Source organism: Protopterus annectens, chromosome 5.part0, assembly GCF_019279795.1.
Source record: "Protopterus annectens isolate FY-2018-M chromosome 5.part0, PAN1.0, whole genome shotgun sequence".
Lineage (NCBI taxonomy): Eukaryota > Metazoa > Chordata > Ceratodontiformes > Protopteridae > Protopterus > Protopterus annectens.
The window spans coordinates 1,790,176,883-1,790,204,543 of NC_056735.1; positions in this window are offsets into that span (position 1 = coordinate 1,790,176,883).

Genomic DNA, 27,661 nt, shown 5'->3' on the forward strand with positions numbered 1-27,661 from the left:
CTGTGACTTTCAAAATAATCTGCAACTTCTGCCTAAATACTTCCACAGATAATATCTGTTATGTAGATAGCAAACATCCTGATTATTTTTGAACTACATTTTGCTATGTTATCTGTGTTAAGGCCATAAATGTCACTTCAATTTTTTTTAATTTCTCCAAGTCTTTTGGGTATCTAATACCATGATGAGAATGGACCCCATTCCTAAGTCAAAGTATTGTTTCAGTCTTTGATGTCAGCCAATAGTGCTCTTCGCAGCACCCACAGTGTGCCCAGTAATGACTCCTTCTGCAATTCGTATGGGTTACATGTATTGGTAACATATCTAAATACGATTGTAAATTATTTTCTATAAGACCCATTGCACCTACTACTATTGGAACTGTCTGGATATCTTTCTTCCACATTGCTCTCATTTCTGGCTGCAGATCCTGATATTTTATAACTTTGTGTCTCTCTGTACGCAAGACACTGTAGTCACTGGGTGTGGCAATTTCAATGATCAGTGCTACTCTTGTCTTCTTTTCTTGGACCACTATATCCGGTTTTCTAGCATCTATCTTTTGAACTGTTGGTAATGGATGATCCCATGTGATGTAGACTTCTTCATTTTCTATGATGCTTTGTCGCTCATGTTTCCAGTGTTTTTCAGCCACTTCAATACCATAATGTTTGCACACTCCCCAGTGTAACAGTCTTGCCACATTATTATGCATTTCAGTATACAGTCCTTCTGCCATTAGTATGTCATAATCAGCAATGAGGTGTGTAACTGTTTCCAGTTCGGTTTTACAAAACCTACATTTGTCTGTTTCTCCCACATGTTCAATGGACTTTATAAACCAACATGTATGCAGCCCACTATCTTGGGTTGCCAATATTAACCTTTCATCTCTTGGTTTGAATTTGCCTCTCCTTAACCATTCCTGCGTTCATTCCTGATCAACATGAGGTTCTTCCAGAAGTTTTCTATACTTGCAACTATATTTCTGCTTTTTCCACATTCCTTACCTTTTCATCTGATCCTTCACCTTATAGTCTTTCTTTTGTTTTTTCAACAGCTTGATCTTCTCAATGTAGGGTGAGCTCTGGTCATAAAACTTTGATATTATCTATCCGGGAGTCCCTGGCTCCAGTTATTTTCCAATCAGTGTGATCATTACCAGAGATGTGTTTTCTCATCTGCATTTAAATGGCAATTATTAACCTTCTTTTCAAGAAACTATTTCTTGATTCACTTTATTTAACAACTTTTATTGCTCCATCTCAAGCATTCTATTGATCTAATACTTACGGTGCTGATATACAGTCTGTAGAAATTATATCTATCTTCACATGATCTTGTAGGTCTTGTTAGTGTGGTTTCAGCTGTTAATAAAGGACTATGGTCACCATTTTTGAGAGCTGTTAATTACTATCTAGTGGGGAAGGATCAGCAGTTATAATCTGCTCTCAGTATCTTTGACTTCTTGTCTGCATTTGATATCACAGACTATGATATCTTGAAAGAAATGCTTGCAATCCCACTAAGGACTTCTTTGAAAAGTTATGGTTCTGTGACCTTTGTTACATCTTGATGCGTTCTAAGCAGATTGTCCGAAGTAAAACTTTTCGGTGAGCTACCTGCTCTTCTGCTAACTTCCATAAAGTTCAAGTTTAGTTCCATCATTGCTCATTGTGTACATGCCACTACTGAGATATGGAGGGGTTTACAACCCGCATTTCCTCTATTTCGCACAGGATCATATATCTAGTCTTATCTAAAGAAAGGACTACAAAAAGTATGCCATAAAATGCTTGGGTCATAGATAACTAAAGCTCAGTCCAGACAAAATGAAGACTAAAATCATGCATGTTTTTGCTCTTCCTTCCATTTTTTCCAGCCTGCCATCATAGTTCATTATGGATGGAAATGGAGGATATCTGTGGTGCAGGTGTATTATCTGACTGATTTTCTGTACACTATGCTGTCACTGAAGGACCAGCTGGTGGTCATGCTTAAATAATACACTATCTTAGAAAATAAATTCAGTCCAAGCACCAGACACTACTTTCAAAGTGACTCTGCAGTTGATAACATACTAGTCACAGCCCATCTCATTTATTGTAAAACTGTTTACCTCAGTCTGCATGACACTGAACTTGACAAGGTCCAGCATAACATATTTCTTCAACCATTGATTGGATGGGACATCTCAGTGCATTAACTTCATTTGTGTGTTGTGCGATTTACTGCAATAGCTGGTGATGGTCAAGTCCTGATTTAACATCTTGATATTTGTGTGTCCTTCAATTTTTGATCCCTTTTTGTTTTAAAGAGCCTTTCTACCATACCTTTCAATTTTCCAACTCATCCCTACTTGAGAGAGACTTCTAGCAGCTCCAGTCATGCATTTACATACATCTGATAGGCACTCATTTGCCTGAAATGTTCCATTCATATGAAACTCACTGTTTCATCAGCTTTTAGGAAGTTACTTAAATCTTATCTACTGAAGAGCGTTTACAGTAATACTTTGTGATTTCTAATATTTTATAGCTTTTAGGCCATTGACATTATAATTAATAAAAGTTCGCATTGATATCCAACACCTATGAGCATTCTTCAGTCCTGAGAATTGTGGAGGTTCCTCATATTATATAGTCTTGAATAGATATAAGAGCATCAGTCATAACAGCTTGTACACTAAGATGCCAACTGTGACATCCTGATGCCCATTGTCTATTGCCTCTTTCAGTTTGGCATAAAATAACACATTCCTGAATGAAAAGTTGGCAGAATAAATCTATCAATATTAATTTTCATAGCTATGAACATTTACAAGGTACAATAAGTTCCAATTGCTGAAACAAATAAACCTTTCCAATTTTACTCATAATGCCATCGGTCATGAAATCCTTAATCTTATGACAGTGGGCAGCAAGGGTATACATTCTGCATAATTTTAGCACGCTGACCTGAAACAGTCAGAACTGGCTCCATACAAACCATTTGGAATGCAAACAGCAGGTACACCATTTTGATGTTCAGATTTCCATATTTTCTGAGAAGCCTGAACTCTTCTCAAATAAGATTTTTAAATTGGCATTCATCCCTACTCCACTTTTCTCAAGCGAAGCTTAATTGCTGGCTATATACTTACAAATTTCATGACAAATGATATTGATGTTGGTTATAAACAGACAGATGACAATAATATCCACACAACATACTATACTGATAAAGTCCAGAGCTAACAACAAATCATTTATAAAACCTAAAAACAGACCCCCAACAAGCTCACTGAGACTAAGCTAAAAATAGTTCAAGACACTCTGAAGCAATAACTACCCAAACAGCATTAGAGGTTTAATGAACCTGAAAATGGTATGATTAGGACTGCCCAGAGCATAGTGGTGCTAAATCTTGCATGAAATCCTATAGGATTTTAGCTACGTCAGACAATCAATGGTTTGCAGATAGGAACAGTTCACATACTTGTGTTGGTTATTAATGTTAGGAGCATTAGAAATATATTTTTTCCACTGGAACATTTGCAACATTCAAATAAAGCTGACTCTGTTGTTATTTGTGAAATATGGTTAAAGAACAGTAACTGGAAACTAGCCCTGTCAGGGTTTGAATGGTTTTGCTGTAACAGACATTCTAACAAAAAGTCAGGTGTTGGTGTTATGACAAGGGTTATAGATTATCAGACCAGTGATTATTACACTTGATATTAAGATCAATGCTCTATATTATGTAACTATAATGAGGCAAAACAACCCTGGAACAAGTTACAGTTGTTGGTAAGCACAGGCCACAAGAGTCACGTGTTGATAGCCTAGAGGAATTCATACAATTCTTGCAAGGAACACCGGTGGAAAAAATAACAGTAGCCGGGGACTTAAATTTAGTAGAAGTAGACTGAAAATAATATTGAATATGCATCATTAGTAAGGACATTATTTACAATATGTGTTTGTGAACAATAGCTGCTGCAGGCTGTAAAGAAACCTACTAAGGAATAGAACATACTTGGCATTGTTTGTATCTGTAAGACAATGAGTGTTACTCCAGGTACTTGACATTGTTTGTATTTGTAAGACAATGATTGTTACTCCAGGTACTTGACATTGTTTGTATTTGTAAGACAATGATTGTTACTCCAGGTACTTGACATTTTTTGTATTTGTAAGACAATGATTGTTACTCCAGGTCAAGTTTTACCATCTGAGATGATCATAGGATTATAAAGATTAAATCACTGTTAGAAAAAAAAAGCACAGAGAGGTGATAGAATTAGTAATAATGATCTAAGAACACTTTAGCATGAACTTATAGTACCGTTATATCTGTTTTTCACTAAGCCATTGAAGTATGGGGCAATTCCTCATGATTGAAGACATGCACTTGTTAAACCCCATCTTCAAGGGAAAGGGGAATAGAACAAACCAGAGTCATATAGACCCATATGTTTACTTTCTTGCTGTGGAAAATTAATGAAGAAGGTTATTTTGGATATATTATTGTCAGAATTGGAATGGTTGGGACTTGAAACCATATATCACCATGCATATGTTGAAAATTAATCTATAACTACATGTAGCATGATGTTCTACAATAATATAATGACAGCTACAAATGCAAAAGTGTGTTGTGATTTAATTTATATAGAATTAACGTAAGTCTTTGATAGGGTCATACTCAAAACACTGATCAATGAATTAGAACAACTAGGTATTAAAATAATCTGGATAAATCAATGGATAAGATGGATAGCTGCATGGCTTACAAATAGAACATGGCAAGTTTTACCAGAAAGGCTCATCCAGACTCTGCTACACTTTTCTGTGAAGGAAAGGTTAGTTTGCTTTTATTTTTTGTATTACTGTATTGCCTTTCTATATTTTGAATACTGTAGTTTGTTTTCTTTATCTTGTGTTTTGCTTGCATTCTGTTTTAACAGCATATTAAAACTTCAAAAGAGACCACAGCTCTCTCTGTTCTGAGTCAGGCAGAATACCACTGTCTTTCTAGTTGCCCGCCTCTTATGTTAATCTGACCATATATCTCATTTCTCTCTACTTTCACTGGCTTATGTGAGTAATCACAAAATCATCATTTTTGAAATCCCACCCCTTCAATTATTTAAATTTATTGGCCATCCTACAGTATTTCATAGTACCAAAATACAAAAGTGACCACCCCTTTCAATCCATCTTGCTGTTTTAAAAATAGTAACTCTCCACTAAACCTTAACTTTTTAAAACAGGTAAAACACAAGTTACCTACTTTCACATCTAACTTCTCTATTGCACACTGCAGAGTGCATTCTTTTCAATCTTACCTTTAAGCATCCCTGTGACTAGCACTTTCTCTAATACCTGCTGGAAAGCACTAGGAAGCCTTAAACTCATACAAACACTGAACTCTCCTTGTTAACAAGGAGAAATTAATAGTAGGCACTAAACAGCCTATAATTGCAAAGTACCTTGCTAAGGAAACAGCTCCTATACTTTACAAAGAAAAAAAAAAAGCCCCAAACCAGGCATGTCCAAGGGTCAGCTTCCGGTGATTTCTCCTGTCCACCTGGTGAATCTGGGCATACTGGGGCAATGCAGCAATTGCCTCATGTACACAGACAACCCTCTCCTCCTACCACCCAACACTACAACCTGTGAGAGATGCACTTACATAGCCAAAATGGAAGCAAAGCTCTCTCCACCCAAGATTGTGCTAAACAGTCAAGAGGAGAAGGTTAACACCCACACTACACCTCAAACAACACATAGCCCTTCTAAACCCGCGCCACCAACACCCACATATAGCAACACTAAATCCACATATGCAGAGGCCCTTAACTGTAACCTGCCCAAGCAACAAAGACCTCTGAAGCTGAAACGCAAACACCAATCACAACCAATGTGTCACATAGTTCACAACACCAGTGTGCCACCCAGCAACAGCCCCTAAGGCAAGACAATGTACCTAACACTTTAGTCATAGGTGACTCTATAGTCTGGCACACTGATGTCCCTCTCACCAGGTTGAATAAGGAGACAATTACAGTCAGCTGCCTGTCGGGTGCCAGGATCCGCCACATAACGCATGCACTCAAGTCACTCCACAACAAGTACAAATATGACTCTGTCATTGTCCATGTTGGAGTGAATGACTTGAGATGTACCTCCCTGGACTACATGAAGAGAGGCATGGAAGAGCTCTCGGATCATGTGGCCCAGGCAGGTATGACCCTAGCCCTGAGTAGCATCCTGCCTTCGCCCAGAATGATACCACAATATAAGGATAAAATGATTGACTTCAACAATTGGCTAAGCTTATGGTGTCATTCAAAGGGGATCCAGTATCTGTCTGCCTGGGATGACATGATTGACAGACCACGATGCTTTGCCAGAGATGGTCTGCACCTGTCGCCCCTGGGATTCAGGTTACTGGCTAAGTCTCTTGCCACCCCTATAGTGCCTTTTTTAGGCAAACTTCAAAGGACAAAACCACCACCGTAACAGGTACAAGCATGCAAAATCTGAAGGTAATGCTACTCAATGCTAGAAGTCTAAACCTCAAAATGCACTCTCTCGAGGCACTCCTAGAAATGGAGAACATCGATATCTGTGCAGTAACTGAGACCTGGTTCAAGGCTCCAGAGAGCACCCCTGCAATACCAGGCTACAACTCTTACCACACTTTTCGCCACCAAACCAGGACGAAACACTAAAGGTGGAGGAGTGTCAATATTCACCAAGGATATTCACACCACCAGGCTAGATGGCCAACACAATGTGTCTGAAATTCTCCAAGTGCAATTAACACTAGGTAAGACTGCAATCCAAATTGTAGCTTGCTACAGATCCCCCACCATACCCCAAGATTCTCACTACACCTTTCTAAACATACTGGAAAATATTAAGATAGAACCAAACACCCTAATACTGGGTGATTTTAACTACCCTGCCATTAACTGGGAAAACTACTCATGTCCCAACACCTTTGCAATGGTTCTTGGAATTCATAAATTCCAATGCCCTGGATCAACTAATCCATAGTCCCACCAGGGGCTCCAATATCCTAGACCTGGTCATTACCAACATGGGAAATCAATGCTCCATACCTATGGTCACACCCTCGTTAGTCAGGTCTGACCATAAGCTAATCACCCTTAACATCCACATCCCACCCCACCCCCAGTAAAGGAACCACCATAAAAACTTCTCCAAAGCCAACTTCATGCTACTCAAGTCAGAAGTGACAACCTTCATGACACCCATGCAGACGGGAACTGAAAGTTCAACTGCTGAATCCTACACTAAGGCACTGTACGAGCACATCCACTCATGCATGAATCGTGCCATCCCAATAGAACCAAAATGCTCTCATCCAAAAAAAGGAAGCCAATCTGGTGGTCCCCTGCCATAAACAAACTTTACAACAAAAGGAAGAAACTTTTGCAGAAAAGAGGAAAATCCCAGGATGCAAAAAACTCCCTTACTAGCCTCAGTAAGAAACTGAGATGCCTCATAAAATCCTCCAAAGCTAGCTACGGAAATAAAATTGCCAAAGATTCCAAAGACAACCACAAAGCATTCTATAACTATGTCAAGAATCTAAATGGCAATGCTCAGATCTGCTCTGAGCTAAAACAGAATGGCATTAAATATACTGATCCGAAATATTGCCAATATCCTGGCAGATCAATTCAGTGCCAACTTCACCCCCCTCTCACCCCCTAAATGGCCCATCTCAATACCGGAAGATTATCAAATTCCAGTAATAACGGCCACACAGGTACAAAACACACTCTCTAAAGCCAAGAATACAGCATCCATGGGACCAGATGACATCCCGGGCTGTGTACTACATGAACTACAATATGAACTGGCACCTCACCTAAGTGTCATGTTTAATCATAGCCTCACCTCAGGTTTCATGCCCACTGAGTGGCACAGAGCTACAGTTATCCCAATCTACAAGGGGGGGATCCACCTTGGATCCTGGAAACTACCGTCCCATCAGTCTGACAAGCCTTATCTGCAAGGCCATGGAGCGTATTAACATGGAACTTATAAACAAAGACATTGGCAACCTTCAAACACTGGACCCCACCCAGTTTGGGTTCGTGAAGGGCCGATCTTGTCTCCTGAACCTGATTGACTTCTTTGAATCAGCCTCCAGAGCCATGGGCAAGGGTAAGGTGGTCCACACAGCCTATCTAGACCTTGCCAAGGCCTTTGACACCATCCCCCACTCTGGAATCATAGATAAACTTACTAAGCTGGGCATTAGTCCCTATGTCACCCAATGGGTTGCTAAATGGCTTACTGATAGAACCCACACTGTAAAAGTAGCTGACTCCAAATCCAGCTCCAGACAAGTGACAAGTGGAGTACCTCAGGGTTCAGTCCTGGGGCCGCTCTTGTTTGGCATCTACTTCTCTGAAGTACAGGTCAACACTAATGGACTCTGGCTAACAAAGTTTGCAGATGACTGCAAACTGGGAGCCATTATTGAATCCCCAAATGATGTGGATACTCTACAAAAAGGCCTTACAGAAACAGATGCTTGGTGCCAGAGCCATGGGCTCAAGCTCAATGCCAAGAAATGTATTATTATGCCCTTTGGGAAAAAACATGTATCCATGAATTACCATATAGGTGGCAGTACACTAAACACAGAAAGTGTGATAAGAGACTTAGGGACACAGGTGGACAGTGGTCTCACCTTCGATAACCACATCGCCACAACAGTCAGGAAATCCTTCTATGTGGCACACCTCATCACGAAGGGCTTTTCATCCAGAAAAAAGGAGGTCATTGTCCCACTGTACTCATCCCTCATTAGACCCATTATAGAATACAACGCCCCATTTGGTATGTACCTCTCAAGACATCTGCAACAACTGGAAAGGCCTCAGAAATACCTCACTAAAAGAATCACAGGCTTAAAGCAGATGCCCTACTCTGACCGCCTTAAAAAACTCCAGCTATACTCTGTCGCATATCGTCTACTCAGAGGCGATCTCTGCTTAACATACAAGGCCATGTCAAACCCAGAGCTGTTGGACATGCTACACTTAAAGAAATCCCAATCCCTCAGAGCTACACGCTCCAGGGATCTAAACCTTGTCATCACAATAAACAAAACATGCTGGAGGGGTTCCTGACCCAGAGACTCCCCAGACTCAGGAATAGATTGCCCATACATGTCAAGCAGAGTGCCTCTTTGGACCTCTTCAAGAGGAACCTTGACGATTGGATGGGAGAAAGGAAATTCACCCCAGGGATCACGTCAGTCGCCCTGCTAGACAGGGGTCCAGGAAAGTAAATAATGTGGGAAGAAATAGCCAGGGAATTGTTATGGCTAGGCTTGTATAGGCCCTAGGGCTGATAGCCTAGTACCAACCTATGAACCTATGAACCTATGAACCTATAAGTATCATGTAGCAGTTAGACAGGTGAAATTCTAGTTACAGTCAGGGTGCCCCACAGGGCTCTGTCCTAAGCCCATAGAGGTTTAGGTTGTGTTTTTCAACTCTATATTTTTCATCTGAAGTGTTCTATAGTTTGTATACAGAAAAGAGTAAACTGATTTCATATGTTACAAATAGGTCATGTCTGCAAAAGAACTTAACTAAATTAACTATTTGAGCGCAATAGAATAATAGTCTGGCAACTATATCAAGAACTTAGTATATGAGATTTGGGAGGCATAGACTGAAGGGTGAATATTCAATACAGCACACAGTAACTGAAACTGTAGATTTATTTATGGACCTGGGCGTATGTGTATATTCAGCTTTGAGATTTTCTGAGCATATCAACCAACTGGTTAATGACAGTTGTAAAGCTATAGGCTGTACAAAAAGATTTATAAAGACTAGGAACTTAGAAATTATAAAATCATTGTTTGTAATTTACATGAGACCCAAAATGGGCACTGAATAATAATGTGGAAACCTTCTAAGAAAACTAGGATGAGTAAATTGTAAAGAGTACACTGGAGATATACCATATGGCCGTGGTGGTGCAGCGGTTAGCATTGTTGCCTCACAGCAAGAGGTTCTCTGGTTTGATTCTCAGCTGGAGCACCTTCTGTGTGGAGTTTGCATGTCCTACCTGTGGTGGAGTGAGTTTTAAAGACATGCAAGTAGGTGCATGTGTGTACCTTCAGAGAAGGTTGGGCACTGGGCTGGCAACTTGAAACTGTAAAAACTCCACTGCCAATCAATCTGTGAACCGGTGATCCACTGTGGCGACCCCTAACTGGGAAAATTCAAAATACATTGCTTTTACACTGGAAGCATACCAAGGGCATCCACAGATATAAAAATTTAAGTTATTATGAACGATGAAAATATCTGAACTTGCAGAGTATTTTATACAGATATTTAAGAGGAGACCTTATTCAGGTATATAAGGCACTTAGAGTAACTGTGTCTGGGAATGTTTGGGGGTTTTCAAAGTGTAGTTGAGAACCATCAGAAAACCTCTTTAGGATTTCATATAGGAATGATATATGTACTAATTTGTTCTCTGATAGAATAATCAATGTATAGAATAGACTACCAAATTATATTAAAGCAAGCACTAGTTTAGATATCTTTAAGGACAATGTGGGCACTTATTATGGGAATGATTGTTTTATTATATTGGAATGGCATTATTTCCCATGCCTTGAAAAGTATGTATGTATATTTTATGTCTCACAGTCCTTATTGCAGTTGCTTTTACATTTTCCTGCTCCAGACTTTATATTTATACAACTCGTGGATCAGATGTAGTAAAGCCAACATTGCCCTCTGCCTCAGATGTTTCATCCAGATCAGCAAGGTTAACATTTTATTTTGGGAACTGTAGATAAACTACTTCTGCCTCATTTTTTGCAAGTAATTGTGTTTCTGCCTCTCTTGTTCACCCTTAACATAAGTATGCTCTTGCTTGCCAACTGTGGTTCAGATAAGCAATTCCCGTACAGAATGTTTCATTCATTAAACTTGCAGCTAATTCTCTTTTTGAGATGTCAGTCTAGGAATGGCCTGGCTATTGATGACATCTCTTCTGTGGCCATCAGTGAATTTAATAAAGGTTTTACTTCTGTAGGATATTAAAAAGATAAGGTCTGTGTCCCTTTTTTAACCACTACTGTAGTCAGGGAACAAAGTTGGTCCCAAAATCCCAGCTCATTGAATCAATATTGAGCCAGCAAAAAAGTAAGGTTGTGTAAATAAACTTACCTTAACCGTAGATATTCAAATGATCAGTGCTGCAGTAACCTAAACTGTAGGGGTTATATCCTGCATTGATAACTTCCAAAGTTTCAGGGCACCTTCCAGGCACACAAACTACTAGTCAGATAGAGCTGAGCTGACTAAAAAGACAGCTTTCATGCCAACTGAGAGAGAAAGGGTGAGCTCTACCAGGACATTTCTAGAAGTAACATAAAATAAAATAAATAAATGAATAAATAAATGTCCACACACTAGCATAAAAAAACACGGACTGAAAAACAAGGGAAATAGAGAGAGGGAGTGGTTACTGCAGCAGTGATCATTTGAACATCTACTGTTAGGGTAAGTTTACTTACACAGCTTTACTATGTTCTTCATATTGATCACTGCTGCAGTAACCTAAGCTATATGGGTAGATTACGATAGCTTAGAATAACTTGGAGGTGGAAGGAGAATGGTTCACTTACCCCTGGACAATGATCCTAGCAAAGCCTGACCTATTCCTTGAGAAGGAATCTGTCTTGCAGTGCTTTCCAAAAGTATACATAGAGAACCAAGTTGCTGCTTCTTCTGGATTCCAACCCTTTTTAAAAAGTCATAGATGGAGTCCTAGTAGAATGTGCCTTGACACAGCCTGGAATAGTTTTTTTTTTGTGCTGTGAATAGCAAAAGGTAATATCTTGAGGCAACCATTTGAAAATAGTCTTCTTAAACACAGGTTGCCTCTTCTTATCTTCACAATAAATCAACAACTGATTGGAAGTTCTGAAAGATTTTGTTCTGACAAGATAGTACCTGAGCTGTTTGTGGTCATCCAAGGTTTGAATTATCCTTTCTCCCTCATTTTGGGGTTCAGAGAAGAACATGGAGAGATGAACAGATTCACTTAATGTAAACCTGGATTTTACTTTAGGTGTAAAAGAAGGATTGGTTCTCAAGAAACCATGTTTCTGAGGAAAATGATATAAGGTTGACTCACCATAAGAGCTTGTAACTCAGATACTCTTCTTGCATTGGTTAGAGTAGCCAATACAAAAAAAAGTGGGGCTTATGTTTTTTCAGTGCTGTCTGCTCCTTGTATTAGATGTTAGCTAAATAACTAAAATAAAAAGAAAACATCCACAGATAATCCACCAGCAATGTATTACATTAAGCGCTTTCATCCGCTAAATAGCTAGACTTCCTCAGATGTTAGATAAATCCCATAAAGGACTCTGTATAAGTTTTTCCATATTTACAATCTCAACAATGTTCTGCTATTCATTTTACTATTGTATATATTGTATGTTATGTTGTTGCCTATGCTTGGAGCTTTTCTCCCTGGGGCTATACTGAAAATGGACATATATCCAGTTAGACGAGCCCGGTCAACAAATGTAAAATAAAATAAATAAGTAAAGCCAACCAGGTGAGCTTGTACAAATGGAGCAAGTGTTAGCTTCTGTAACACAAAATTAAGATCCCATGGAGTAGCAACCAGTTTTTTTGGATTTCACATGCATTATGCCTTTCAAAAGAATTTTGATATGAGAATGTCTTGAACGAGGAGGATTCATGGACACATATACTGAAATGACCAAAAAGTGAACCTTGACAGATGATCAAGAGAAGCCATAGGACAATAACTCACATAAATTTTGCAAAACTAGACAAACACTAGCCCTGAATGGATACTAGTTACATTGTTGGCACCAACTAGAAAACCTTTTCCATTTGCTAATATATGATTTTCTAGTATCAGGCTTTCTTTCTTTTTTTAAACACATTTTATTAAGTTTTAACAAAACTAAATTAAAACATAGAAATACATTGAAAAATAGTGTGTTAAACAAAAATAAATTATGCAATCTTACAAATAAGAGCAATAACAACTAAAGTATTTACAATGATGTCTAGTTAAATTAACATGTTACTAATAGGAACCTAATTAACAAAACTCTTATAAGAATAGGATGTTTCAATAGTTCTGGATTTAATAGTCATCAGTTCTAATTGACATAGTTCACCAAGATCATTTTTGAAATCTGTAAATGTAGGTAGAGATTTGGATTTCCAGTTTCTGGTTATGATTTTTCTAGCTACTGTCAATATAGACCATAATAAAGGATACTTAATTATTCAGATACATTTAGGAATTGGAGTGTTAAACAAAATCAAAGATTTAGTTAAGAATAAATTATCAGAGAATAGGGTTTGAAGGAAATTATTGATGCTGTTCCAATATTGCTTCAGAGCTATACAGTCATAAAACATATGTGACCAGTCCACCTTGTTCTCTGATTTACATTTCTAAAACAGTGTCTTTTCTTTACTGATCAATTCTATTTTATGGAGTGTATAAAAACTGTTGAAGTATAACCTCTACCTAAGTGTGGATGTAGTCTGTCTGGATGATTTCAGAATTATTTTCTTATCATCATCAGAGGGTGGGTTGTTGTTGATTAAGGTAAAGTAATTCCAGCAATTATCAAATAATTTTCTTGTTTCCTTACTGATTATTTTGTAAATTTTTGAAAGCTTGCACTCAGTTAATGTGTCTCAATGGGTGAGCATGATTAAAAAGCTAATTAGTTTAGGTAATGGTGTTTTTTAATTTGGTAGAATATGATTAATTTTATCTGTTATGAATTGTCTGTATGCTTGGAGTTGTAACCATATTTTTTTTATTTAGGTCATATTTTATTATTATATAATCTAATGAATTTAATTTATCCCCTTCCAAAAGCTGATGCCAATAAATAAGATTCTTATCTTTAAGCTGAGTGATGATGGAAAAATTAGAAGAAGGAGTAACAGCTTTTGTGTATGCAATAGGGAAAAGAATAAATATCCAGTATTTGTAATTCATATTTTTATATATAAAGTTACAAAGATTTTTAATACATTTTTTCATATAATAAGGACAGTTAATTGGAAATTTATTTAGAGTAAAGTAATTTTTAAAAATCCAAATAAAGGTATTATTCAATATTAAAAGTTTGTTGGAGTTAGATGTTTCATGGATATTGAAGCAGAGGTCTTCTTGGAATTGTTTCCATCAAGCTGATTAATTTTCATTAGTTAGTAAAGAAAAAGTCTTAACTACAGATGATATAGAATATGATTCTATATCAGGCAACCCTATTTCTCCTAAGGACCAATCTCTCATGTGATGAATAAGAGCTACTCTAGGTATTTTGGACCCCACATAAATTTCAGGATTAAAATATTTTGATGGCATTAATGATGTGAATTGTATAATATAGAGTATTTTGGTTAATATGATCATTTTAATAATCAAAAGTTTCTCATCCATTGTGAATAGTAATTGATTGCATTTGACTATTAGATTTCTTATAGAAGAAATACAATTGTTATAATTTGAGTTTATTACATCATTTATATTTTTATTTAGTATAATTCCTAGGTAAGTTAAAGAGTCTGATTTAACCAGGTAATTCATAAATTTCTGATCCCAATAATTGATATTTGAATTTATGGAAAGTATTTTGTTTTACTGTCATTACAAATTAGACCAGATTTTTTTGGAAAATCTTCCATAACATCAAAGATATTTTGTAAAGTTTAATTTGTTCCATTAACAGTAAAGAGGATATCATCAGCAAATAGTTGTACTTTAGAAGATACTTCAGAATTAAAATTAAAGCCCTTTATGTGAGGATTCATCCTGATATGAGTCGCTAAAGGTTCCATAATAAGAGGAAAGAGTAAAGGAGGAAGGGGACACCCTTGTTTAGTTCCTCTATTAATTAATATGTTTTGAGAAATATAAGAACCAATCTTAATATACACCTGGCTTCCCTTATAAAGATGTGTTATGAATTGTATAAATTTATTAGAAAAATTAAACATTTCCAATGTAAAAAAATATAATCCCAGTTAACAGAGTCAAAAGTGCAGTTAATGTCCAAACTTAAAAGGGTTAAATTAGTTGTTCAGTTAAACACATGATCTATTACTGTTAACACTCTTTTGATACTATCATATGTGTTTCTTTTCAGGATGAAACCTGTTTGAACTTTATCAATTAAGGGTGGGAGGATTTTTTTTAATATAGTAGCATAAACAGACATGAGCATTTTATAATCTACATTTAATAGAGAGATTGGTCTATATGAGGAACATCTAGAGGGATCCTTGTCTGTCTTTAATATGGGAGATATAATAGTGTATTTCTATGAGGGGAGTATTAATTAAATCTTGACATTGTAAAGAATTTGGTATACTAAGGTCAAAGTTTCTTTAGGTATTATCTTATAGATTTCTGGTATAATTCCATCATTTCCTGGTGCCTTGTTTTGTTTTAAAATATGAATTTGGTATTTGATTTGTGATAGTGAGATTGGCTTATCTAAAGCATTAATTTGTAGTTCATTTAATTTATTTGTAGTGTATTTTTTAATAAAGATCTTAGCAGATCTTTGGAATCTAATGTAATAGAGCACTGATCAATTTTACTAAAATAATCTTTAAATTCCTTTGGTATATCTCCTATTTCTGTTACCTTCCTTTTTTAACTGAGTAGATCTCTCTATGGTAAAGCTTACTGAGTCTCTTGGTCTTAATAGCCAGTTTATTTAATGCCTTAGGGTTGGTAGAAAACTTTATGAATTTAAATCTCTCAAGGCTAATCTTAGTTTTATGATTCAAAATGATGTCTAAGTATTTACTGTTCAAAGTATTTATATTGTTAATCTTGTCAGTTTTGTTTGTTTGGTTTTGTAGTTTTAATTTATCAATTTTTCTCTTAAAAAGTGTTTAATTCCTTATCCCAATATTTTTTTTTATTAATATACCATCTTGCTATTTTCCCATAGAGATATGCTTTTAGGGCATCCCAGACATATATGTCTAATACATCTTAAGTACTATTAAGAATTATAAATAGTTTAATTTCTGATGTAATGAAGTCTTTAAAATTTGGTAAAGTGGTTAAATATGCTGGAATTCTTTTAATTTGGGTACAATCAATTGAGTTAACTGATAGTTCAAAAGAAATCACATTATGCTCTGATAATGGGCATGAATGTACCTTGACTTTACTTAAATTATTAATTAACAAATTATATATATAAACCCTATCAGTTCTGGAATATGTACCACGCCTATTCGAGAAATGTGTATAAAAAGTGAATCTGGGTCAGCAAAGTCATTAATATCTCTAATATGATATGTGTCTGAAAATTCAGTTAGATTTTTTGCTGATAATGATATTCTCTTACTAGCAGCAGTTGAAACTTTTTCATTAATTATACAATTAAAATTCCTTGCTGGGATGATAATCCCTTGGATATTTGTACTATTTGATTTAAATGCTGTTTTACAGTGTGAATGCGCACCCCAGAAATCCAGTATATGTTGATTAAGGCATATATTTTCTTGTTGAGTTCCAGAGTAACAGAACAGAACAGAACATACCTTTACCGTCATTACATGTATCTATTATTTTAGTGTATGGTAAAGAATTGTTCCATAATATTGTAACATCCCTCTTTTTCTGATGATGATGAAAACTGGTTAATACTGATTATTTTTTACTATTAAGTCTATTCAGGTCATCTTTCAAAAGGTGCGTTTCTTGCAAGAATACAACATTGGGATTAGAGAGCTTCAGATATATATAAAAACTTACCCTCTTGCAATTATTATTTAACCCATTTATGTTAACTGATAAACATTCTTCTTCAAATCAGTCTCCAGAGCTGTGGATGAGGGTAAGGTGGTCCACACAGCCTATCTGGACCTTGACAAGGCCTTCGACACCATCCCCCACTCTGGAATCATAGATAAACTTACTAAGCTGGGCATTATTCCCTACATCACTTGATGAGTTGCCAACTGGCTTACTGACAGAATCCACACTGTAAAAGTAGCCGACTCCAAATCCAGCTCCAGACAAGTGACAAGTGGAGTACCTCAGGGTTCAGTCCTGGGACCGCTCTTGTTTGGCATCTACTTCTCTGAAGTACAGGCCAACACTAAGGGACTCTGGCTAACAAAGTTTGCAGATGACTGCAAACTGGGAGCCATTACTGAATCCCCAAATGATGTGGGTATTCTACAAAAGGGCCTTACAGAAACAGCTGCTTGTTGCCAGATCCATGGTCTCAAGCTCAATGCCAAGAAATCTATAGTTATCCCCTTTGGGAAAAACATGTACCTGTGAATTACCACATAAGTGGCAGTACACTAAACACTGAAAGTGTGATAAGAGACTTAGGTACACAGGTGGGCAGTGGTCTCATCTTCGATAACCACATTGCCACAACAGTCAGGAAATCCTTCTATGTGGCACACATCATCACTAAGGGCTTTTCATCAAGAAAAAATGAGGTCATTGTCCCACTGCACTCATCCCTCATTAGACCAATTATAGAATACAATGCCCCGTTTGGTATGTACCTCTCAAGACATCTGCAGCAACTGGAAAGGCTGTAGAAATACCTCACTAAAAGAATCACAGGCCTAAAGAAGTTGCCTTATGCTGACCGTCTAAAAAACTCCAGCTATAATCTGTTGCTACTCAGAGGCAATCTCTGCTTAACATACAAGGCCATGTCAAACCCAGAGCTATTGGACGTGCTACACTTAAAGAAATCTCAATTCCTCAGAGCCACATGCTCCAGGGATATAAACCTTGTCATCACAATGAACAAAACATGCTGAAGGGATAGGTTCCTGACCTAGAGACTCCCCAGACTCTGGAATAGACTGCCCATACATGTCAAGCAGAGCACCTGTTTGGCCCTCTTCAAAAGGAACTTTGATAATTCGATGGAAAATAGGAAATTCACCCTGGGGATCATGTCAGTCACCCTGCTAGACAGGGGTCCAGGGAAGTAAATATTGTGGGAAGAAATAGCCAGGGAATTGTTATGGCTAGGCTTGTATAGGCCATAGGGCCAATAGCCTAGTACCAACCTATGAACCTATGAACATTTAAAACTTAACATATTTAACAATATGTTGAGCTTACATGAGTAATAAACATTGGTATATTAACTATATAGGTATAATTTATTAAACCAAAAAATATTAAGATGGGTCATGAAAGATCTGTGGTTAAAAAACATTTATCAAATCTTTTTTTTTTAAATAAATACTAGACATCACATGAGAACAAATATTAACTATACACAAAGATATAAAAATGCATAAACCCTTATCCCTTTCATGGAGTTAAAGAAAATTCCCAACTTAAACAGATAATCTGATTACGGTGACCACCCTTTCACTTACAACAGTTAAATCCCCCCCACCACTACTCAAGGATATAAAGTTTTTCATTTTGAAGTAAAATATATTGGTATAGATATCCCATGTATCCTATTATATACAGATAAACCTTTAATATATACTATTATTTACCAGGCCATGATGCCAGTATCTATAGGTAAAATATAAGTTATGCATAAAACAAAAAAGAAAAATAACAATATAAGAATATATTACCAAATGATTATATGAATTTGTATGAAAATTGAAAGACTCTTACTATTAACGTCTCTTTAAGGTCATCTTAACTGCCCTGTAGCATTTTAAGTTAGACTGTAGTAGTGTCTTTTTCTGCTTGTATATTATCAAACTTTCCTTTCATAATGTATTATAAGATAATAGTTAATACTGTATGTTACTGTATGTTACTCTGAATATTTCTAGTTTATACATTGCTAATGCAAAGTAATCAAATTGTCTACAGTAAATTATTACTCATAATATATATATATATATATATATATATATATATATATATATATATATATATATATATATATATAAAATGTATAATCAGGAAACATATTTCCTTTTATGAATAAATACATTATGTAATCCCAAACAAAAGGACTTTTACAATAAGATATATTTAAAGAGACAAGATATTTAATCTCAATCAGTGTTAATCTAAAGTAAAATATGTATTCAGCAAGATTATGTAAAACAGTTAAGATTAAATAAACGTATTTCTTGTACTCTAAAGTATGTTTATATATGTGTGATCAGGATTTTAAAAAGAGAACCATGTACTGAAATAAAACATCTACAGAAAACTCAAATAATATAAAACAAGAAAGCGATTTTGACGTATGTATATGTTTGATGTGATACCTCTATCAATTAGCCTAAGTTAGATGCATGCAAAAATGTATCTTAATATCAAGTTACTGATATAAATTTGACTATATATATATATATATATATATATATATATATATATATATATATCACAGCAAGTAGAAGGCACTTCAATAGCTCTTAAATGACATGAATAATAAAGCTCTATAACAGTAAAAGTGAATACAGATCCCAAAAACATACATTTGTTTTGAGTCAGGTATGGCAGTAAGATGTCCCTTGTATTTCAAAATATTATGTATTAAACTGTAAATAAAAAAGAAGCAAATTACTAAATCAACTTTTAAACTGTATTTCCTCTTTTTTTTTCATTCATTTATAATCTGAATTTGTTAACCCATTTATAAGAACTCCTTCCAGAACTATCAGATACTCATTGATAGTAAAACTGCACTGCTTTCTATAACTGTTCTGTTTAGTTAGCTAATATGAAGTCAATGACATTATAATTAACATGACTGACAAGTGCAAACAATCATATTTCAGCATTACTATAACTTTACACAAAACTCTGCTATATATAATTTAAAAGATCATGAAAAATAGTTACAATTCCAGCATTTAAAGGCTACCTCAAAAGCATATATATTCCTGACAGCTGTTTGACTCCTTACCTGGATTTTGTAAGAGGAGCCATTCAAGAAAGAAATTCAGTTTAATTATACATTATAGTATGATGTTCTGCTGTGGATTTAAGCATAAAGTCACATTTCATAGGTTCATAGGTTCATAGGTTCATACTAGGCTATCTGCCCTAGGGCATTTATAAGCCTAGCCAGAGTGTGTTTGGCTTTCGCCACCCATTTTAAATTAATTTTGCTATACCCTATTTCGAGGTTAGTATACTGTGCCTCTGTCTAACAGTGACACAGAAGTGATACCCGGGGTAAACCTATGATCTCCCATCCACTCATCAAGATTCCTCTTGAAGAGAGTCAATGAGGGACTCTGCCTAACCTGGACTGGGATTTTATTCCAGAGTGAAGGGAGCCTTTGGGTTATGAATCTGTCCCTCCAGCATGTCCTATTTATTTCAGTGCTGAGGTTCAAGTCTCTCGAGCACGTAGCTCGATGGGATTTGGATTTTCTGAGGTGCAGCATGTCCATTAATTCCGGGTTGGACATGGCTTTATACGTCAGGCACAGATCACCTCTGAGCAGGTGGTATGCCACTGAGTAGAGATGGAGTTTCTTTAACCGGGCAGCATATGGCATTTGTTTGAGCCCTTTGATCCTCTTGGTGAGGTACTTTTGGGTTCTTTCCAGTTGCTGCAGGTGTCTGGTAAGGTACATCCCAAAAGGGGCATTGTACTCAATTATGGGCCTGATGAGGGATAAGTAAAGAGGCACGATGACCTCCCCTGATCTAGATGTGAATCCCTTCATGATTAGGTGGGCTATATAAAATGTTTTTCTAATGACTTTGGCCACGTGGTTGTCAAATGAGAGATTGCTATCAACTTGGGTCCCCAGGTCCCTAATTACTTCTTCTGTACTTAATGGATTACCACCTATGTGGTAATTTGTGGGCACTTTGTTTTGCCAAAGGGGATGACTATACACTTTTTGGTGTTTAGCTTGAGGCCATGGCTCTGGCACCAGTTGTCTGTTTCTATAAGGCCCTTTTGGAGGATGCTTGTGTCGGCTGGAGAGTCAATTATGGCACCCAGTTTGCAGTCATCTGCGAACTTGGTCAGCCACAGTCCTTCCGTGTTGGCCTGTACCTCCGAGAAATATATACCGAACAAGAGAGGTCCCAGGACTGAGCCTTGTGGGATGCCACTTGTAACTGGTTTGGAGTCTGACATGGCTCCAGCAATTCTAACCATGTGGGTTCTGTCCTTCAGCCAGTTTGCAACCCATCTAGTGACATAGGGGTTCATATTTAAGCTGGTGAGCTTATCTATAATGCCCGAGTGCGGTATTGTATCGAAGGCTTTTGCGAGGTCCAGGTAGGCTGTGTGTACCACCTTCCCCTCGTCAATGTCCTTGGTGACTGTTTCAAAGAAATTGACCAGGTTTAAGAGGCAGGATCTGCCCTTAACAAAGCTGAACTGGGTAGGATCCAGTGTCTGCAGATCCCCAATATCTTTATTTATGAGGTCCATGATGATCCTTCCCATAGCTTTGCAGACCAAGCTAGTCAGGCTTATGGGGCGATAGTTTCGAGGATCCATTGAAGCACCACCTTTGTGGAGAGGGACCACTGTTGCTGTACGCCACTCTTTGGGTACATATCCTGTAGTAAGGCTGAGATTGAACAGTAGTTTTATGTTTGGGTTTAGCTCTTCTTGGAGTTCATGTAGGACGCAGCCTGGGACACTGTCTGGTCCCATTGATGCTGTGTTTTTTGCTTTGGAGAGGACGGCTCTTACCTGAGCATCTGAGATGTCAGGGGGGCAGCACTCTGCTGGGATAGATATTTGCCCTTTTGGTGGGGAGGGGGGGAGAAGTTTGTGCTGAACCTGTCAGCTAGGATGTTGGCAATGTCTGTGGGTTCGGTGTATTTTTTGTCATTTTGGACTAATTCTGAGCATATCTGGGAATTCCCACCCAGGTTCCTAACATAACTAAAGAAAGCCTTGTGATTATCCTTAGTGTCCTGTGCAATTTTTCTCTTGAAGCTGGCCTTAGACAATTTTATGAGTGCCCATAGTTTTTTGCTAATACTAATCAGAGATGCCTTCCCTTTTTGGGATTTTGGTCTATCATGTAGTAGCTTCCTCCTTCTATTGTATAGTTTGTTTATGGCTGGGGTCCACCAGACAGGACGTCTGCCTTTGGAGGATTGGGTCTTGGTTTTATTTGGGATTGCATGATCCATGCATTCCTGAAGGTGTTCATAGAATGCATTTATAAAGGATTCTGCGGTCTGGGCCATATTTTCCACAGGCCCGGGGGCTTTGAAGGATTCCACCTTGGTTTTGAGGAGTGTGAAATTTGCTTTAGAGAAGTTTTTCACTGTGGTTTTCTGGGCAGGGGGTGGGGTCGGGATGTGAATATCCAGTGAGATTAGTTTATGGTCTGATCTTACCAGTGAGGGATACACTTCTGGTCTGGAGCATAGAGTCCCCATGTTGGTGATGATCAGGTCCAGTAGGTTTTCTCCTCTTGTGGGAGTGGTAACAAGTTGTTCCATAGCATTTGAGTTTATAAATTCTAGGAACCTTTGGGCTAGGGTGTTGGAGCTAGAGTAATGCTCCCAGTCTATGTTTGGGTAGTTGAGGTCACCCAATATAATGGTGTTTGGAGAGACCTTCATATTTTCCAGTGTTCTCAAGAAGGCCGAGTGGGGTTCTTGGGTTTGGGAGGGTGGTCTGTAGCAGGCTATAAATTGGAAGGCAGTTTTACCAACTGTTAGTTGCACATGGATAGTCTCTGATGCTTTGTGCTGTGCCACCAACCTGGAGGTGTGGGTATCTTTGACGAATATTGATACTCCCCCTCCTTTTGTGGTTCAGTCCAAGTTTTGGGGCCGAAAAGCATGGTATGAGGTATAATCTGGTAGTGCTGGGGTGCTCTCGGGAGCCTTGAACCAGGTTTCTGTTACTGCACAGATATCTATGTTTTCCATGCTAAGGAGAGTTCAGTATGAGGTATAATCTGGTAGTGCTGGGGTGCTCTCGGGAGCCTTGAACCAGGTTTCTGTTACGGCACAGATATCAATGTTCTCCATGCTAAGGAGAGGTTTGAGTGTGTGCATCTTGAGGTTTAGACTTCTGGCTTTGAGTAGCATTACTCTTAGTTTCTTATCCCTTGTGATACCTATGGAGATGGGTTTGTCTTTTGAGCCTTGCCTAAAAAAGACACTATGGGGTAGCAAGAGCCTTTGCCAATATCTGAAAGCCCAGGGGTGACAGGTGCAAGCCGTCCCTAGCGAAGCATCGTGGCTTGTCGAGCATGTCATCCCAGGCTGACAGGCATTGGATCCCCTTTGAATGACACCAATACTTAAGCCAATTGTTGAAATTGATCATCTTGTCTTCATATTGTGGCATCATTCTTGGTGAGGTTAAGATGCTACTCAAGGTCAGGGTCATACCGGCCTGGGCTACATGCTCAGAGAGCTCCTCTATGTCTCTTTTCATGTAGTCCAGGGAGGTACATCTCAGGTCATTCACACCAGCATGGACAATGACTGAGTCATATTTATACTTGCCTTGGAGTGACCTGAGTGCTTGTGTTATGTGGCGGATCCTAGCGCCCGACAGGCAGCTCACCATGACCTTCTCCTTGTTCAGCATGGTGAGCGGGACGTCAGTGTGCCTGACAATAGAGTCACCTATTACAAGTGTATCAGGTGTGTTGTTTAGCCTTAAGGGCTGTGACTGTTTGGCACACTGGCTTTGTGAGCTATGTGTTGCACGTGTTTTGTTTTGGGGTAGCGGTTGCTTGGGTGTCTGCTTTGGAGGTCTCTGCTGCTTAGGCAGATTTTTATTTAGAGCCTCCGAGTATGTTTTGTGTGTTTATGTGTTTGGTTTGCTGTCGTGGTAGGTCTATGTGAGACTGGAATTGTAGTGTGTGTGATTTCCTTTCCTTCTCCTCCTGACTGGTTACGCCAGTACTGAGTTGAGAGAGCTTACCCTCCAGTTTGGCTATATGGTTGCATCTCTCACATGTGTTGGAATTTGTTGGGAGGAGGAGAGGGTTGTCTGTGTACATGAGGCAGTTGTAACATTGCCTCAAGATTCCCAGATTCACCAGCTGGACCGGAGAGGAGATTGACAACTGACCTTTGGACATGCTAGAATAGTATTGGGAATTAATTTATAATTGAAAAAAAGGGCCATTGGGGAACAAGGTACTCAAGGGGAGTTTGTGAGGGTGTAGTGCTTTTAATTTTTTAGTGCTGACTTATATAATTGCTTTAGTGAGCAAGTGCCAGGTAACTTAAATGCAATGTGTTACAGGTAACTTAAATGCAAAAACAACAAACAGTAACTTTCTTTCAAGTGAAACAAGGAAATAAGTACAGTAAGCAATGCAGATATCACTAGGGATCCACAGAAGCACTGAAAAGCCACATTTTAGGTGGAATTAGCATTTCAGGGAAATAACAATCAAACAAACAAGCATGCAAACAAAGCTAGATTCAGCAGGCCTGGATCTAGTCTATGCTACAGCAAACAAGGTGTACCAATTTCAGTAAGAAACAGTTCAAATATGCAGGCACTATAAGCCTTTAACCAGAAATTCCCAGCTCAGAAGGGCAGAGTCCAGCCTCTCCTCCCACAAGAGTGCGGACCACGGACCTTCTTAATGTAAAATAACTGGCCTGAAGCCCAAGTGCTTAAACCAGAACTAATACACTTTTAGAATAACAGACACTGAGCCCTCAATCAGCAGTTCCCAACTTAGAAGGATGTAAGCTACCTGTCCTGCCACCACAGTGCAGGCCACAAACCTTCCTAATGTAAAACAACTGTCTGAAGCCCAAGTGCTTAATCCAAAAGACTTAGAATCATAGCTACGCTTTAATCAAGTTACTACCAAGCAGTAATAAATACAATTGAATACTTTAAAGAATGCCTGGATTAGTGCTCAAGTTATACAAACAAAGCTAGATTCAGCAGGCCTGGATCTAGTCTATGCTACAGCAAACAAGGTGTACCAATTTCAGTAAGAAGCAGTTCAAATATGCAGGCACTATAAGCCTTTAACCAGAAATTCCCAGCTCAGAAGGGCAGAGTCCAGCCTTTCCTCCCACAAGAGTGCAGACCATGAACCTTCTTAATGTAAAATAACTGGCCTGAAGCCCAAGTGCTTAAACCAGAATTAATACACTTTTAGAATAACATACACTGAGCCCTCAATCAGCAGTTCCCAACTTAGAAGGATGTAAGCTACCTGTTCTGCCACTACAGTGCAGACCACAAACCTTCTTAATGTAAAACAACTGGTCTGAAGCCCAAGTGCTTAAACTAAAAGGCTTAGAATGAGTTACACCAAGCAGTAATAAATACAATTGAGTACTTTTAAGATGATGCAAAAGCAAAATAAAGTAGGAAGAAACACAAATACAGTAAAAGCAGATACAATTTTTTTTTTTTTTTTGAGTGAACAATGAGATGGGCCCAGGAGTTACAGGACAGAAACAAGTGCAAATGCAGGCCTTCAAATTAGAAAGTTGAGAGAGATGGAAGACCGCCCAAATGGCCAGTAACTACAAATTCTGGGCCAGAACCACTCCCTATGTGGTAGACAGGTTACCTAATGCTTACCACTCCCACTGATAAGCTAGAAGGCTTCCCTCCAACACAGAAAGGCTTGGGGGGCTCAGAAGCTTACAAACAGTCCTGGATACAGCAAATCTGTATCTGGAACACTAATTACAGGAAAGGTAGGAAACAGGCTTACAATTTTTTTTTTCAGAAAAGTAGCAAAACAGTAGTAAAAACAATTCACATGCAGTGCAAGCTGGCACACTTGAGTATGTAGCAATATTAGTCCACAAACAGTTTGAAAAAATGTAATTAAATTAAAAAGGACTAAAAGCAAGTGCAGAAAGGGTTTATTAGGTAGAATGCGGTAAAGAGATGGGACTGGGGGAGTGTCCTAGATCAAATCTACAGTGGGGTGGGCACTGCAAAAGCCACCAAATTTAAACTACAACCAAGAACAGGGGGTGGGGGTAGGGAAGACAGTTTCAACAGAGATGTGAGGAATCACAGTGCAAATTATAAACCCAAAAAATATATACTGATGTCTGTATATTTGCAGAACAGTAAGACAACAGATATCTAAGCAACAATTTAGCTCTATAATACAGAATAATACAGAAAAATATACTCAGCTCTATATATTTGCAGATAGTCTTGTAAGGCTGTCTCTCAGTACACAGGTTCCAATTTAAATGCAGGCTGTTATTAACAGGTCAAATTAAGGGAACCTTGAGTTAAGCAACACACAAGCTATAAAAAACAGTTATATCAGCTGAAGACAAGGCAGAAAATGAGGGGGGGGGAGACAGTTTCAACAGAGATGTGAGGAATCACAGTGCAAATTATAAAACCAAAAAATATATACTGATCTCTGTATATTTGCAGAACAGTAAGACAGATATCTAAGCAACAATTTAGCTGTATAATACAGAATAATACAGAAAAATATACTCAGCTCTATATATTTGCAGATAGTCTTGAAAGGCTGTCTCTCAGTACACAGGTTCCAATTTAAATGCAGGCTGTTATTAACAGGTCAAATTAAGGGAACCTTGAGTTAAGCAACACACAAGCTATAAAAACCAGTTATATCAGCTGAAGACAAGGCAGAAAATGAGGGGGTGGGAAGACAGTTTCAACAGAGATGTGAGGAATCACAGTGCAAATTATAAACCCAAAAAATATATACTGATCTCTGTATATTTGCAGAACAGTAAGACAACAGATATCTAAGCAACAATTTAGCTCTATAATACAGAATAATACAGAAAAATATACTCAGCTCTATATATTTGCAGATAGTCTTGTAAGGCTGTCTCTCAGCACATAGGTTCCAATTTAAATGCAGGCTGTTATTAACAGGTCAAATTAAGGGAACCTTGAGTTAAGCAACACACAAGCTATAAAACCAGTTATATCAGCTGAAGACAAGGCAGAAAATGAGAGGGGTGGGGAAGACAGTTTCAACAGAGATGTGAGGAATCACAGTGCAAATTATAAAACCAAAAAAAATATACTGATCTCTGTATATTTGCAGAACAGTTTGACAACAGATATCTAAGCAACAATTTAGCTCTATAATACAGAATAATACAGAAAAATATACTCAGCTCTATATATTTGCAGATAGTCTTGTAAGGCTGTCTCTCAGTACACAGGTTCCAATTTAAATGCAGGCTGTTATTAACAGTCCAAATTAAGGGAACCTTGAGTTAAGCAACACACAAGCTATAAAAAACAGTTATATCAGCTGAAGACAAGGCAGAAAATGAGGGGGGGGGAGACAGTTTCAACAGAGATGTGAGGAATCACAGTGCAAATTATAAAACCAAAAAAATATATACTGATCTCTGTATATTTGCAGAACAGTACGACAACAAATATCTAAGCAACAATTTAGCTCTATAATACAGAATAATACAGAAAAATATACTCAGCTCTATATATTTGCAGATAGTCTTGCAAGGCTGTCTCTCAGTGCACAGGTTCCAATTTAAAAAATTTGAATTAAATTTAAAGATTCTAATTAAAGGAATTACTGAAAGTACTCCTCCCCCCCTTTTAAGAGAATCAATGGCCTTACAGGAAGAAATGCTCGTAGCATTTCAATGTTCCATCTAGTTCTTTTCTGGTGATGTCAAAG